The sequence below is a fragment of the Otolemur garnettii genome, unplaced genomic scaffold (genome assembly GCF_000181295.1).
Source record: "Otolemur garnettii isolate 467f Iridium unplaced genomic scaffold, OtoGar3 scaffold00029, whole genome shotgun sequence".
In the NCBI taxonomy this organism is placed as follows: domain Eukaryota; kingdom Metazoa; phylum Chordata; class Mammalia; order Primates; family Galagidae; genus Otolemur; species Otolemur garnettii.
In genome coordinates this window covers 10,334,043-10,351,825 of record NW_003852424.1, presented here as the reverse complement: position 1 = coordinate 10,351,825, position 17,783 = coordinate 10,334,043, and the positions used below count along the sequence as shown (strand labels likewise).

Genomic DNA, 17,783 nt, shown 5'->3' with positions numbered 1-17,783 from the left:
CTTTGTTCCAACACTACATGAGCTGATCACCTCAACGCCTTTCGTATCAGCCTGAAAGGCAGCCCATTTGGTTGATCTATTACGGGGTTTTCTTTTTTGAGACAGTCTCACTCTGTCACCCAGGCTACAGTGCAGTGGCATCAAACTCTCACAGCAACCTCAAACTCTTGGGGCTCAAGCAATCTTCCTGCCTCAGCCTTCCAAGTAGCTGGGGCTACAGGCACCCTCCACAATGCCTGGCTAATTTTTTCTATTTATAGTAGGTATGGGATATTATTCTTGCTTAGGCTGGTCTCAATCTCCTGAGCTCAATCAATCTTCCTGCCCTGGTCTCCCAGAGTGCTAGGATTACAGACACAAGGTTCTACATCTGGCCTTTAATGGGCTTTAATGTCCAATCTGAGCCAGTCAGTACTGAATGCAGCTCTGTGTGGGTTTCCCTTTGTCAGCTCCACTTCCCTCATTTCCAAACTGAGAGTAGCAATCACTACCTCAGAGAGTTGTCCTAACAATTAAACAGACAACACACTTGGCACATGGGAGGCACTTGGAGTCAACCATTACTCCCTCATCCATGTTTTCTGCTACATAGGCAAAGCTCACAGCCCCATCAAGCACATATTTGTGTCTCCTGGTGTGTGTCACATTCATGAACCAAGAGGACATGCTTGTCCCAGCATTAACATGGCCAAAAGGCAAAATTTTCTTTGTGCCTTTGTCAGGCTTGTTATATTGTAACCTGCTTGATCCTCACACCAAGTCTATATCCTTATTAGACTTGGTAATCTATATGCATAATTCTCATTTCAAACAAGGGGAAATTGAAGTTCAAACAGAACATGTGAGTTGCCCAAAGTGATGGGAATTACACCCTTTTCCTGCTTTCAGGTCCAGAGCTCTTTCCAAGAGGTCAGGCTTTCTCTACATCTTATTCACATCAGAACCTCCTTGCTGGGTGGTCAGGTTCCACATAAATTCCAAGACTTGAGGAATATCAGTCACAAATTTGGAAAATGCTCCCTCGAGACCTCAGGACATGGTCTACTGACAGGAGTGGGGACAGGTCCACTGCAGCTGGCTCATAGTCTTTGTCCATCTACTCAGGAAGCATTTGCTGAGTTCCTGCTATGTACATATCAATTAACTTTAAAGTAATTTAAAAAGCAAACACATGGCCTATTGTTTTCTAAGAGTTAACAAGTTAATTGGTATACCAACACACAAAGACTCAGAAAGTTAAATAACATGTAAGAATCAGGTGAGAGATGGAAGGCTTAGGAATACATAAAAGCCACAGATAATAAAGTGTTAGATGAGAGCCACAGATCTCAGCAGAGTTTCTCAATTTCATCATTATCAATATTTTGGACTATATGTCCAAAATGGACTCTGGACCTTGTGGTAGGTGGCCATCCTGTTTCCTGTAGGATGTTTACCAACATCTTCAATATAGCAGTTTCCTAAGATTCAACTTCCCCACAAAGCAAGTGGCTTAAAGCAACAGAAATTTATTTTCTTCCAGTTTTGGAAACTAGAAGCAAAAATTCAAGATTCAGCAGACTCTTTCCAAAGGCTCTAGGGAAGAATCCTCTGTGTCTCCTTCAGCTTCTGATGGCTCTGATGATCTTTGGCACTCCAGGACTGGTAGCAGCACAACCTCAGTCTCAGCATCCCCCTCTGTGCCCATGTTTCTGTGTTCAAAGTTTCCTTTCCTTATAAGGACAACAGTCTTTGGATTGGGGTCTACCTAACCTAGTATAACCTCACCTTAACTTGATTGTACCTGCCAAGACCCTATTTCTAAATAAGGTCATATTCATAGTTTCTGGGTGGACGTAAATTTGAGGGGACACTTCTTTTTCTTTTTAAATTTCAGACTGACATGAGAGTACAAATCTTTACGTTACATTGTTTTCATTTCTAAGGTAAAGTTCACATTGTAGTAGACCCCTTCACCCAGGGAGCATGCTGAACACCCTGACCTTGTGCACATTAGGTGAGATCCCGCCAATCACCCTCCCATTCCTCTTTCTCTCCTCTCCCCTCCCCATCGCTACACTTCTGTTTTTCTTTTGTGTGGGCATTTAGTTGTTTATATATCAGTTTTGTAATAGTATTGAGTACATTAGATACTTGCTTTTTCATTCTTATGATACTTTACTAAGAAGAATGTGGTTCGATTCCATCCAGGTAAATACAAAAGATGTAAAGTCTCCATCTTTTATTATGGCTGAATAGTATTCCATGGTGTACATATACCACAGTCTGTTAATCCATTCATGGGTTGATGGGCACTTGAGTTGCTTCCCTTTCCATGTTTTGGCAATGTGAACTGAGCTGCAATAAATATTCAAGTGCAAATGTCCTTGTGGAGGGAAGCCACAGTGATTCAATCTTCTACAGCAAGGATTTTGGAGGGGACACTTTTCAATGCAGATATCTAGCCTCTACAGTGTCCCCCTCCCTGCAATCAACCAGAAGCAACAACAAAAATGTCTCCAGATGTTGCCAAATGTCTTCTGAGTGGAAAAATTGCCCATAATTGCCAACTGGTACTCTATAGAGACCAGAAAACAGAGGTATTTATGTGATCAGCATACTCAGTAAGGTGTCAACTGAGCAGGCAGGGGTCAAGATAGCTGGTTTCTCTAACTTCTCTCTTTTTTTTTTTATTAAATCATAGCAGTGTACATTAATACTATCATGGGGTACAGTGTACTGTTTCTGTATACTTGAAGTACTTTCATCCAACTGGTTAACATAGCCTTCATGTCTTTTTCTTAGTTATGTCTAACTTTTCAAAGCTAGTTCCCCCCTCACTTCATCTTTCTTTCTTCTTTATCACTATTTATTTCTTCTCTTTTTCTTTCCTAGCCTGCCTCTCCTTTCCTCCATTTCCCTTCCTTTCCCCCATCTCCCTACCAGTGCCTTCTTTCCCCTTTCTTAAGAGGATGTTATAGGGTAGCAACAGGAGGAAAGATCAGATCTTTCTCTCACCTGATGAGGGGGTGAGCGATAGGGGATGATGGGCTGGCAAAGCAGGGGACACAACAGGCTCCCTCCTTCCCTGTCACCTTACGAAGAATGGCTCTTACCCAGTTTTTTCTTTTGTGAGAGTTTATTAAATTCAATCAGTGAGGGGGGAAAAAGAAGGAGAAATGAAAAAGGAACTATGAAGTCTTGAGGAAAATTACTTTTTTAAGGGTAAGTAGCATGACAATGGCAGCTGATAGAGCAAATTAAATTCTAACTGCACCAGTGATTTGATAGATATCATTTTGCTAAGTGTTACCAAGAAAATGCCTTCTTGGGGATATGAAACTCAAATTCAGAATAAGCACTTGTCAGTTGTGGCATCTGATTCAATTAGGTGAAATTCATTAATATAAAGCAGAAAAGGGTCAGATGGAAAATCGAAATTTGTGAAACAGATCCAGAGCATTTTTATAGAAAACAGGCCTGTAACATCTTCAGAAAAGCACATATTTATTTAATTCAGAGCAAAAAGGAAGGAAAATATTTCACCTTTCATCTTTGTATCAATGAGCAATCATAATTATGGCTATAAATGGTTCACTTCTTGTGGCATTTGAAATACATTCATAAAATAGGCTTTGTCTTGGTGAACCCAATACAAAGAGTGCCAGGGACTCATGCATCCCAGGCAAAAATTTTTGATGACTGGGACATAGTTCTGTTGTCACAGGTAGCAAGATAAAGCTAGCAATGACTACAACTACTTTATGCCAATTCTGCGCATAAAGAATTTTGAACACCAAAAGCAACCACCAAGACTTTCCAGGAACTATCTAGTTATCCTTAAAAAAATTAGTAAATTGGTTGCTATAAAATGTTCTCCATGAAATATGTATCACTCAGTTAGTAGATCACATCTCCTAAGGCATTCATATAGGGCTAGCTAAAAGAGTTTCAAAATCTTATTTGCCTAGATGCAAACAAGCCTGCCTCATTAGTAATCAATTACCAGCCAGGTCAGCCCTAATAAGTCATTAATATATACCTTGTACTGTCAAATCCAGTAACTGGGCACCACGTATCCAATAAGCCACCAAGTGCTATTATTAATAAAGGTCTCAAAGTTTCACCGGGATCCATATTGTGTAATTGAGTCACCAAATGGGGTAATTTTTCATTGCCTTCCAACTTAGCCTGTGATAGATCAACACAAAGCAGCCAGTGCTTGAACCCAAAGGCAGAGTCTTACTGTAGGGCACATCATTAACATCAATTCTTAAAGCTTTGCACAGCCTCCTACCTGTAGGTTATTAAGCTCTGAGTAACTTTAAGAGATCTACTTTTCAGAACTTCCTAATTCTTCCTCTGTTGTTATTCAATTGACCATAAAGAAAGAGATTACATCCTACATTTATTCAAATGTTTTTAAAGGATGAGTGATATATGTCAATCGAAAAGGAAAGGGAGATTAAAGGGAGAAATTTTAGCAACTCACAATCAACAAGAGGGCCAAGTAGTAAGAATGGTAAATAGCTGCCTCTCTTCAATTTACTGAGCTGCCAATTACCCTGCTCTGTAACATTTTATTCATTTATGCATTTACTCAATGAAGATGGATGATCCATCCATCTATTCATTCTGTCATTCAGCAAATATTTATTTACCAACCAATTAGCAGGTCCCGTGCCAGATCCTTTCATGAAAAAGACTTCATTGATGTCCACGGCCCAACATCTGTATCTTTTAGGGAAGTGAGAGTTTCCAGAAGTAGTTGCCTCTCTACCTGCTCTCCACCTGCGATTTGTGGTCATCCTCCATGTCTCAGCATAAAAGCCAGTTCCACAGAAAATCCTCCCTTGACTGCTTCCATGCAGTTGTGGGTCCCATGGCATTCTGTGATTCTTTACACATTTGCTATTATTTAAGTCATTACTTTCACATTTTCTTTAATGTCTGTATTCATTTAGCAATGAATTATAAACTTCTGAGGTACTCACTATAGTATTCCTTGTACCTAGCATACTGCCTGGCACATAGTAGGTGCATAATTGTTGCTGATTGATTGATTGCTGGTGTCACTAACTGTAGGAGGCAACCACCAATGGGATGGCTTAGCAGCAGCAGAGTTTCCTGAAATAAAGGCTTTGACTAAAAGTTATGGCTTTATTATCCATAAAACATCCTCTCTAAATATACTCTCCTCTCTTCTCTCTTTTTCTCTCTCTCCCCTTCCCATACCAAACATACATTTCCTGCAGATGAAATGAAATGGTTAATATAATGTTCAAGCACACACATAGGGACTGGTAAAGGGTTTGGGACATGATGTGTTTATCGTCTTCTTTGTCCACTGTCCTGCCCAGAGTCTAAAACAGAGCTTGAGAAAAAAGGAGGTCCTCAGTTAGTATACTTTAAATAAATGAATGCATGAATGAATTAAATAATTAACTATAGAAAAGTTATGCTCCTTTATGCTCACCAATGACACTTTATGACTCTGGAGAAGAGAGGACTCAAGTACAAACTAAGGACTCTGAACAGAGTGCAGGACATCAGGTTCCCTTCCATGTTTTCCCATTAATCATTATCATTTCTGGCCATGCTGGTACCTGGGGCTTCATGAAGAGCCTCCATTATAGAAAACAAGAGCACTAACAGTTAACATTTAGGAATTGCTTATCATGCAGGCAGAGCAAGCTGCCTTACTTGCATTATCTGATTTCATTTTTATAACCAAAATCACACATGGAAGTATTGTTATGATCACTATTTCTACAATAAAGACCCAGAGAGGTCTTAGAAAATGTAAACGATATGCCCTAGGCCATACAGTTAACAAATAGAAGATGTGTGATTCAACCCACAGATCTGTCTGGCCTCACAGCCCTCTCTCTTGACCCCAGAATAAGTGCTTCCATCTAAAATTATGGTGTCATGAAGCCAAGGCTACCCTATAAGGCTGTAGAACCTGTATCCTGCACAAGTCCATGGGGCCCTGTTACACAGATAACAATGGGAACAGTGCCCTCTGGATTTGGGCACTACAGCATAGCCACTTAGTCAATGAGGGCATAATACAACATAACATCAAGCTATTGTCTTCATCCTTGGCACAGCTTCAATACTTGCCTCTCAAGGGGAGCTTTGAAAAAGAGTGTTACGGCCACTGTCTCATCATGCCATTCCTGTGATTACTCAGCATGCCAACAATAGTGATGCTCAGGCTCCTCATACAATCCTGTGTTTCTATCTAAATCACCTTGCACAAGAGCCTTGTGCCCCCACCCTGAGACTCTGCCCCATGGTATGCCCATCATTACACATTTACAATAGATTTCATTCAACTCCAACGGTTCTCTGGTTAATTTACACAGTGCCAAACTGACCTTTCCAAATGTGTCCCACAGCACGGCAAGAGTGAGGGAAATTTACTGCCATGAACCAAAAATATGCTACCTTGTAAAATATGGGGTTTTTTTCATGGCTTGATTTGAACTTCATATCAGAAAGTGCAGAGTGGTTCAATGATCATTCACCATTTGAGGAAGGGAAAAGGCAGTTCAGTGGCCTTCAGGGGCCATATTTCATAGCCCTATTGGATGCTCATACAGGTGATTAAAAGCCTTGCAAGCAGTGGCAACTGCAGGGCCTGCTGGTCACATTCTAGAGAGAGAGATGAATTTCACCAAAAGGGAAGAAGCTTAGGAACCCACAGGCACTGGAAAAGTTGGTACAAATTTCCCCAGTGAATTCACTTGAGAAGAAAAGGTTATTAAGCTTTTCCTTCCTTTTCTGGTCTTGTGTTCTTTCATGAAAATCCATCAAGGCCCTTTTAGTCCACCCTTTTCTGAGCAAAGATATGCCTCTGATGATATTTGGACTGACCCTCTCTACCATGAGGCATCTACCCTGTGAGGAGACTCAGAAACAAGATCAGTTTCTGGGACAACCAAAACATCAGTTCAAGCATTGGCAGAAAATGGCACATGAAACTCCAGAAAGCTGCAAGGCACGGATCCTGGGACAAGCTGTGAGCACCCTTGGCCTGAATGTGCAAGGGGGGACATTACTGGTACATAAAAAGGGCAGTGGTATGCAGAGGGGACCCTGTCAAAAGTCATGACCTTCAAAGGAGGACTCTGCAGCGAAGGAGGAAGCTAGAACAAGTCCTGTGGGCTCCCTCTCCTCCCTTGATCTGATCTTTTGTATTAGCTCCCATTGGCCAAACCCAACAAAAGGTATTTCAGCAGAGGGTCCGCTGATGTAGAACACCAAGATCAGCCTCCTGATTAATTCATAAAGTCACCCTCCAGGGCTAAAAAGTAGATATGGGATGTGAGAGGGAGTCACATGAACACATCCAGCACACCAAGAAAAGTTTAAAAACCCACCTGCCTCTAATTTAGTAAGATCATTTGTCTATGTACACCAGCCTGACAGCATTCGAGCTAAATTTCAGTTATACAGCCTGTGGGCAGTTTGATATGAGTTTTCGAATTTGCAAAATGCTATTCTCATAGTAAAATGCAAAAAGGTTCCTATAATTTCCTTTATCTACCATACCATCATCATAAACTAAGCTAAATTCGTGAGGTGCAGATTAGGGATTCAGATTCAGGTCTTTCTGACCCTGATGTTCAAGTTCTTAACCACCATGTCAGTCTGTTTCTTATTCTTTTTTGAAATCTCTATAGCACTTAGTAAGGAATCTGATACATAGCAGGCCTCCACACATTTGCTTTTTGGAGAGATGAATGGATTGGGGGGGAATGGATGGGTGGATATAGTCTAATGAAACAAAACCATAATTTTCAATCTCAATTACTGTCTTGTAGGCCAGATTCTCTTGACCTGCTTTATTAATTCATTTCATAATCAATTATTGGACCAGCATTTTCTTCATAAACTCAAAAGACAGAAAAGAAGAAGGACATCCAGAGAGTCCTTGGGATTACCTACTAACCCCCTAGAAAAGAGAGTCTCATGGCCCCTGTTACTCTGATAATTTGCCTGTGCTAGAAGGCTATCCTTCCATGGAGAGGTAAACAGCAGGGTAATTTTACTTAGACTACGGGTGAGCAAAGAGCATATATCTAAATAAGAGCTTGCCTCAGGTCCACTGTATCTGTCCCTCTCTTAAGGTCATGGCCAGTCATATATTCACTTTCAGAACTAGAAATAGTCCCCTTAAATCTCTGCTCCAAGGGGTTTAGTGGAATAGGTTTGTGTCCATCAGCAAAAACTCTGATAATGGGCAGTCTTGCTTGTTGGTCCCATCATGGTATAAATTATGGATCAGAGCTGGAGAATGTCCAGCAAGCCCCAACAGAACACCCTTCACCTCCCTTCATGCTGAAGCCAGCCCTCTAGGGTAATAAAAGCACCATCAAATGCCAGCTCGCACGCAATGGTTGTTATTCCAAACAAGTGCCTTGTTCCAGTCTGCCAGAGAAGTGGGAAAGATTATTCATTTAGCTCCAAACACAATTTATTTTCTGCACTTGTTTCAGTTTGATTCTCTCATGCTTTATGCTCCATAATAAGTTTATCTTCTGTTCTACTTGAATCACTGACACCTCAGGGGCATCTCTTGCAAGTTCAAGAGAGTGATGAAGAGCAACTCAAAATGGAAACACATTCAAGACTCTCAGAAACAGAACCGAGCCCCAGGAAGCAAAATGTAATGCAGAGCCTGAAGCACATGTACAAGAATCTGAGGTTTAAGAGATCACAGGGACGCCTCTGCTCACACCCCTTCTATGCAGGTCTCAGTGCTTCAGTTGGGCCTGAATAACTAAGGCATTCTGATGGGGCAGGTGGAGGCTGGTTTGTGGCTTCTTCAACTCTTGGATTTCTCCACCCCTTTCTCCCTGCTAGACAGCAAGCTGACCATGTGCTTTCTCTGCTGTCTGATGCGTTCACAACTCAAGCACACTGGGCTCTTGTGGCAGAAAAGAATCACTGTGCAAGATGAGCTATGGCTGATGATGGTTGAAGCTTGTCAACAAAACCAGAAAATAGCCCATGCACATTCTTAGTCAGGTGGCTTAGCCAAATTCCCACAGGTAGTAAGTAACAGACCCAAAAAGGAGTCTCCTGAATCTTAGTGCTGTGACCTAACAACCTTGTACCTGTTCCCTTATCTTATTTCTTGTATCTTCCCCTTTCTTTTTCACCCTTTTTTCTAACTTTCTCATACCAACACTTCGTTCTGCTTTTGAGTTTTATTATAGAAAGCAATTATCAGGTACTACAGCATTTTATGTATTTTCTCTTTGCTCCTTCTAGGAATTTCCCTTGATCGTTGGCATTCTGCAATTTTACTTCAGTATGTCCAAGTACAGTTATTCTTATCCTCCATTCAGGGATTCATTCCCTTCACAATTTTGGAAAATTCTCAGCCAATATATTAAAAATGTGTTTCTTCTTCCTATTCTTTCCTCTTTCTGAAAGTGCTAGGACCCTCTCATTCCATCTTTTATGCCCATCAGTCTCTTTCATGGTGTCTAGCTCTTTCTCTAGTTCATGAATTCTAGGTATATCCTCAAATATGTCTTTCAGTTCCTTAAAGTCTTCAACTGTGTCTAACCTGCAAACTTAATTTGTCTGCTATGGTTCTAATTTCAATGGATTTTCTTTTTTAATTTTAAAAAATGTGCTCGCTTTATTTTTCTTAGATATGCCTGTTGATTATCATGTTTTCCTATTCTACCTTCATAATTTCTATTCTTTCTTTCATTTTGTTCATCATTTTAAACATGCATAATTCAAAGCATCTTTTGGATTGTTCTATCATCTCAATGCCTTCAGAGCCTAATATTCCTAATCATTGTGACTTTTGGTTTTCCTTCGTGGTGCCTCATTTCCTTGTGCAGAGTATATATTCTTTTATCATCAGCTCATCTGCAGCAGTGATAATTCAGGGTGCCAGGCTGTGAAAGTATTACAAAAGAGTGATTCAGCAATGCCTTCTTCTGGGAAGAAAATGAGTTTTACCAGAACCTATCTTTAAATGAATCCAACCTCTTCCTTCACACCAGGCTGGTATTACGCATTTGTGGCAAATCTCTTCTGTATCTCTCGGGATACACTTCTTTTTCCAATCTTAGGCAAAAAGAATCTTTCTTCTTGCTCCTCTGAGCTGGAGGCCAGAATATGTCTGCTTCTGCCATCAGTGAGAGGAACATTCCTACCAGCCTCATATCCCCTTTGCACACAGCCCTCTCTTCCTGTCCTTGCCACACACAAACAAAAGACACATTACCTGTCTTCACATGTAATCTGTTCTTATAGCCACCCATCTCTTACAAGCTTACTAGTCATGCTGACTGTTTCTTTCTTTTTTATTCCAGGACCCAAGCATTTGCCTTTCCTCTAATCTTGGATTTTTTTTTCTTTTTAAATTGTGATTTTTTTAAGTTTTATTTTGAAATCATATCAGACCTACAGAAAAGTTGCAAAAAAATTCAAAAGATGCCTGTGATTTTCACCTAGAATTCCCTTACATCTTAACATTTTTCCATACTTGCTATGTCATTCTCTCTCCCTCTCTCTCTTTTTCAATCTATGTATAATCAAATTGTGATACTTATAATCCTATAGTTTTTGCTCTTGTTGTGGAAAAAGAATGACAATGACCATTAACTTGCTCTCCCATATTTAGGAGCCAGAAATTCTATGGCTGGGGGAAGAGGATCAGGAACAAGAAGAACAAATATCCATAGGACCAGGAACTAAGCCGTGTGCTTTAAATATTTGACACATCTTGTCTTCAGAATAATAGAAAATTATTTATTATGAGCCTCAGTTTTAAGAAAGACAAAAACCAAGGCTTAAAAACCAAGATTTACTAAAGCTCACCTAAGTATGAGGTCCACATGACTAAGAAGCGAGCATACGAAACCATATTCTACTTTCCTTTAAACACACTGCCTGAAGCTACTCAGGAAGACACATCCACACACACTTCATGTGACAGTTGCTGAGACCTCATAGGATTAGTGTGGAATGTAAATAGATCTGGATGGTTGTGCTTCTTCCATCAGCAAGCAATTAGGCAAGTCACGCCTGCCTAAGGTTCATTTGTAGACACATTCTGACTCTTCTCTGAGTTTTATACCTGTCTCTTTTGGCAATTAACAGACTCAGCTGAATTTTCTATGACTCACCTCATAATGCCATATGTTCACAATGGTCCATGAATAGAAAAAGCAGCTGAAGCCTCAAGGAAAACATAAGCAAACTCTAAGTATACAAACACTTCTGCTGGGCACATATGCCTATGATTTATTGTCTCTTGTGTGGCTTTCATCACGTCTTAAAATAAATAAGCAACACTGAACTAATTTCCAGTGACATTTGCATTCATACAAGAATTTCTACATCCAAAGAATAAACTTTATTATCAGAGGTAAGTCAGAGATATTGTAACCTTCAGCATCCTAAGTAAAGGACAACACTTCTAGCTATCACACATCAAGGGCAAAACTGTTATCTAGTGTTTGGAAGGTCACGAATGTATCAGGGAAGAAGGTGGTTGGCTCCAACTTTATAAAACAAAGAGTTATGACCTTAGTGTCCTTTTATGCCCTAGTCTTTCCATGTCCTTGTTCTATACCCTTTCCACATTGAGTCAGTCCATCCATTGAACCTGCTAAGCACTGCTTGGGAAAGATACCCATCCATGTAGGTTGACACCACACAAATCTACAGCCTCCCTTTGTCTCTAGTCCTTAAGTCTCTGTCTCCCTGTCATCCTCTTCTCACTGGTCAGTTTTTTCCTCCCATTCCCTTTAATAGCTGTTCTTACTTTGACTATTGCCCTCGCACTCTATCCTCCATCAGTAGATGACCTCAGAATGCTCTACACAAAACTTCCAATATATGGAGCATGACCTCCTTCTACTTCTTGCTTGGGGACAGAAGTTCCTTTTCTATCATTCATGAGTAATCTATTTTGATTCCTTCTAGCTTCCTTGGGATACTTCATCATCAGTCATTACCAGTCTTGGCTGAGCTTCTGATCTTTTTGATCTCCAGCCAGACATTTCAGAAGCTATCTCAAATGCCGCTGTCTTTAAACAAAACAAACAAGCCAAAAAATCAATAACAACAATAAACCATATGTATTTCCCTCAATCCTGAATCCTCTCTAATTATTGCCCTAATGGTCTCTTTCCCTAACAATCAAGTTTCTCAAAAAGAAAGGAAAAAAGGAGAAGATTATACACATCCTATTCTTTCCTACCAGCCAAAGTCCTTTAGCCAAGGAAATGAGTCACCTCTTTTACAGCCTCACCTCACTTGGCCTTGTTGTAATATTTGAAAATTTTATTTGCAATGAAAAAATAAACTGAAAGCTATTCTCTATACTTCCTTCCCATGTATACTTATATTTGGAAGCAAATATATATGTAAAAAAGTTTAATGGAACTGCTGTCACCCATCCTAGAAACTCATGATTAATATAGCCTCATAATTCTACATTTCTTGTTTCACAAAGAGACAGGAAAATATCTTTTTAACAGGAGTATCTATTGCTATTGCTTATATGAGGCAGAACTGTGGTGTCCTAAAGAAAATGAAAAGGTGCTCACCTCAATGAAGTATGCTAGCCTCCTACATAATAGTGAAGAAATCAACTACTTGTTGATGGAGAGAACGAATGGTAGATAAATCGGGGCATTTATCTACCTTCATTTATGGTACCAGAGCTGCACTCTTTTCATTGCAATGTTAACCAAAAAAAAAAAAAACCTCTTTAGCATTTATCTAAAGCCATATGTGATCAAGTTTAGAAGATGCAGGAGGGGTTGAGGGAACAGAATCTCCTGCTCATGTGAAAAGAGTTAGGATTTTCTGAAGCAGAGAGCAGGTACTGGATTCAGGGGCTTAAATATAGCAGATTTGATGAAAATGAAAAGAAATTAAGTACTATTTGAAGAAAGGCATCATTCCTGGGAGGCACCATCCTTTCAAAGGCATCAGATCACAAAATGCCTCTCATGTGGATACAAGAGAGCAACAAAACCAGATAAAACAGTGACACCTGTCCCCTCTGCCCCTGTGTGCACACACACTCCACCACTCTGTGAGATGAAGGAGACCCGTTAGAAAAAAACAACCACCTACACCTATGTTTCCACTCTACTCTGGGGTTTTGCTTGGTGAAAACGAACCATGAGGTTTTAAGAACAGGGTTGGTAACTATTCTATGCTTATGTTGCCAGGGGCTTGGGAAATGGCTATGTCCACAGAAACTGAGCTGTGGGACTGGGCCATCCAGCGATGTAACACACTACTCTGGCTGAAGAGGTGGGACTCCCCATGTGTGAAACCTGATTCCCCATTATGTTCATTAGCAAGTCATATAGAAGGAGAGGCACTGCTCAACTTGCATTTGTCTCCTAACTCCTGGTCGTCCTGATTGCTCTCATGAGCTACAAAAAACACTGCATGCCCAACTGCATGCTGTTCTCATCTCTCATGCCCTCAGGACCTCTAAGGTTACCCATTTAAGAGTAATTTATGTGTCTGCCCCATAAAACTTGCTCCTCTTGAATTTAGAGATTTGGAAAATGGAACCACCATCTACCTGTCTCCCATGGATGTTATCTGTTATTCCTCCTCTTTTCCTACCCAAACACTTCTCACACTTCTTCCCGTCAGTCCTCCTTTGACAATATTCCTGTTTATACTATTACAAAAATCACTCAGTTTTCTCCCTGCCTCTCTCTCTAATCCTTAATCTCTCCAATCTCTCCTGCCCACTGATGGAACAATAACATTTCTAAACCCCAAAACGCTTCAAAGATTCTCCACTGACTATAGGATGAAATTAAAACTTCTATGGATCCTGGTCTGGAATGCCTTCCACGATCAGTTTCCTGCTTGCCTCTCCAGAGTCATTTCCTGCTTTTCTCCCTCCCTGACCCACTTTATACCAAGTCACCCTGGTTTTCCTTCCATTCTGGAAACACACCAACTCATTTCTGCCTTGACCTTCTCATATGATTGGCCCCCTGCCTGCAACCCTAACAACTTTCCCTCACTCCACCCTGCTTTGCCCCTCATCTTCTCAAATGGCACATTCTGGTCATTGGGGTGTTGGCTTAATATTGGCTTTACAAAGAAGATATCTTATCTAAACCACCCACCTTATTCTTTACCATTGCAACCTACTCATTTTCCCTATGGCCACTAGAGAAATAGTCTATGTAATTGTTATATGAATATTCGTTTATGTAATTGTTTACTTAAAAGGGGTGTCCAACCTACAGGCCTCATGCTGATTTGGGGAGGACTGTTTTTGCTTAATTGTGGTATCAAATATGAAAAGCATGAATTTTTTTTTACTAATCAGCTTTCTGTTGTTAGTGTTAGTATATTTAATGTATGGCCCAAGGTAGTTCTTATTCTTCTAATTTGCAGCAGAGGACAAAAAGGTTGGACACCCCTAGCTTACTAGTTTATTAACTGTCTCCTTCTAGTCTGAAAGTTGCAAAAAGTCAAAGTTAAAAGTCATACACATACATATATAATTAGCTATATATAGTTTGCATAGTTCCTGGTACCTAGTAGATGCCAATACAAATTGGTTGAATGAATGATGTATTAACTTAAGAGTGAATGCAGGCTATGAACTGTTCACAGCTGCCTCATACCACTGAACCTTCACTGACTATAATCTCTCGGCTACAGAAGACTCTCCTGTCCAGCCTGCCACACTGAGGAATACCCACACAGCTTCCATGTCTTAGTCCTAGCTCTTATAACTCTTACCTGACTTCTTCCCTTCACTCAGGATATAGTTTTCAACTCCTTCTTTTATGCTTCATCTCTAATTTGCATAAACTTCCCTTATGGTGCTTACAACACTTACATGCACTATGTGTTTAAATATTTCCACTTAAGAAAATTCATTAATTCCTTAAGTATGAGGACTAGGTCATAGTCGCCACTGTATCTCTAGTATCTTGCCCACTGTCAGCCATTAAATTCAAGTTATTTTTGAGTTAACAGATGAATAACTAAATGAGACATCCTTATAATTTTATCTTTTCTTATAGCACACGAAATGTCCTACTGTATAAATTGTGAGACAATCTTGTCCATGCACATCATCATTCATTAACTGGGGTGCTTGGATGTGTAACAGCATAACACATAGGTTAATACTTCATAAATTACATCTCTTCCAAAAAGCACTATATGTCAAACTGCACAGGGAAAAGGAGAAACTCCATGAAGAGAGGCCAGTACTAAGTCCATTAAGTTTGCAAAGTGCTATGCAAAACTAAGTCCCAATGATCCATGACCTTAAGATGTGTAAAAATGTAGTTTCAGAGGTCACACTGACAGTGTTGAATGTGGAGATGGCGAAGTAAGGCGGTGTTGGAGGAATTAGCCTTTTAGAGATTAGTTCTTCACCTGGATATGAAGAATGTCACAATTAGACTCTAATCCCTTAACATATCCAGTACAAAGGTCCAGTCAGGATTTTGTTTTTACTTAACTTATAGTGCTCTTGCCTCTAATCAGATTGCCCTTAGTATCATCTCTCAATGAAATGATTATCTTTCCTGACAGTGGATGGAGCTTTTGCACTTATTTCTTTAACATAACAATAGGTAATACTGAGTCTCACACAGTCACCTTAGAATACAGTGAGTTAATTTGATTACTTTTTCAGGTATGACCTCTACTGGGTATGTTTTAAATCAATTGCTAATGTTATTCAGGTGTTTACATAACTGTGAAAAAGCCAAGCACTTTACTATTTCCAGTGCAATTAGTCATATAATAACATCTTGATACCCACAGATACCTTGAGAATAAGACTTGAAAAATATTCATTAAACAGACTCTTCCATTTCCAGCAACATGATAGATAAGATATCCCCAGTGAACTCCCCTCGAGCCCCCTCCAGAAGCAAGTGAAATGATTGATAAAATACAAGGCACCACAGTGCCAGGCTGGAAAAGAAAATGTACTATACTCTAGAGCCAAGTAAAATCAGAAAAGTTGGGAAATAAGTGACTATTAAAGACATCTTTGGCCCTTACAGTTTCCTGTCAACCCCTTAAAAACTTGAGTTTTGTTTGATAAATGCACAGGTCCCAGGAAATAAGGGAAGAAGCCCAAAGTTTGGTCAATGTGGAGGACTTATTTAATAGAAGACCACTGCAAAAAGCAGGTATTCAAAGGGGATGCCCACAGCACAAAAGTGAAACAAAAGCAAAAACCTTTTGCAAAAAGAACAACAAGAAAAATTACCTCAGTTGACCCTACTGATACTTTGGGAAAGTACCTAAGTATATCCCCGAGCTGGTTTCCAAAACACCAGTGTGGTTTTGGAAGGCATCAAGCCAAGAAATTTAACCTAAAATAGACTCTTGTGAGCATACTACTGGGTGACTGGCAGAAGAAATTATCTCAGGAGGAACCTCAATACAATTTATAAAGTGTTCCCCCAACTACAGTTCCAAGTAAATAGGCACCTTACAATCAATAGTTACAAAGTATGCTAGAAACAAGATACTGTAATTAAAACTGAGCAGGGACAATTGACATAAAAAATAGACCTCCAAAGGCATACACTATTAGAAATAGATTTAGCAAGTAAGTATTAAGATTCCCCCCAAATTTAAAGTATAAATATTAATATCAAAGTTCTCTTTAAGGCACTTGAGATAAAGAAGATCACTACATAATGACCAATGTGTTGATTAATTAGAAAGATACAATATAATAATTATGAATCTTTATGAACCTAGCAACATAGTCTCAAAATAGAAAAATTTGTTAAATGAATAAAGAAAAATTATCAACTTTATTATTGTAATGGAGAACTTACCACGATTCTCTCAAATTGATAGTTTTAGCAATTGGAAACAATAAGACAAAAAATATATAAGAGATTCAAACAGCACAAATTAGCACATTTGATCTATTGTGTATGTAGAACAATGCATTCAATTAATTGAAAAATACATATTCCTTTCATGCACACATGAAATGTTTACAGAAATTAGCCATACACCAAAGCCATAAAGACAGTCTCGACAATTATCAAAGGATGGGTAAGATGGAATTATCTGTTTATAACAAAATTAATTTACAATTGATATTAAATAAATAACTAGAAATACTCCATATATTTGAAAATTTAAAAGTATTGAATAATTTGTGGATTGAAAAATGAGCAATAGTGGATATTTAAAAATATATATTGATAGAAAATGGAAATACCACATAGAAATGCCAGTGGGATAGAGGTAAAGTTGTATTTAAAGAGAAATGAATTCCCTTAAATGTTCATATAGAAACAAGTAAGGTTTCAATAAACAATGTTAAGAAGGAAAATAAAGACATAATTACACAAGGTGAAGAACTTACACAGATTAATAAAAGAACATATGATCAAGGTTATTATAGCATTTTTAAAACTTTGATTAAATAAAAATATTATAAGAAAAAAGATAGCTAACCAAACTTGTATCAAAAATAAATAGAAACCAGAAAACATTATTTAACCAAATTGAATTAATAGGTTGAATGATTCTCACAAGAAAGCATCAGATCTAGAGAACCACAAATTCTCCCAAATGAGAATTGAAAAAAAAAAAAGAAAAGAATGTTCTCTCATCTCATCTTAAGGGACAAGTACGACTTTGATTCCAAGAGCAGACAAAGACAAGAAAAGAAAGGAAAATTACAAGCCTCTCACAGCCATGAATATATATGCAAATTCTAAACAAAGTAAAAGAAAATTTTATCAACCAATGTATAAAAAAGATAATATATT

At 39.0% G+C, this 17,783-nt stretch overlaps 1 protein-coding gene across 1 annotated transcript in view; it reads right to left on the bottom strand.

The window, feature by feature from the left end:
* Positions 1-17,783, bottom strand: part of AGBL1 (ATP/GTP binding protein like 1) — a 581,937-nt gene that overhangs the window by 431,403 nt on the left and 132,751 nt on the right. The gene's annotated exons all lie outside the window — the stretch shown is intronic.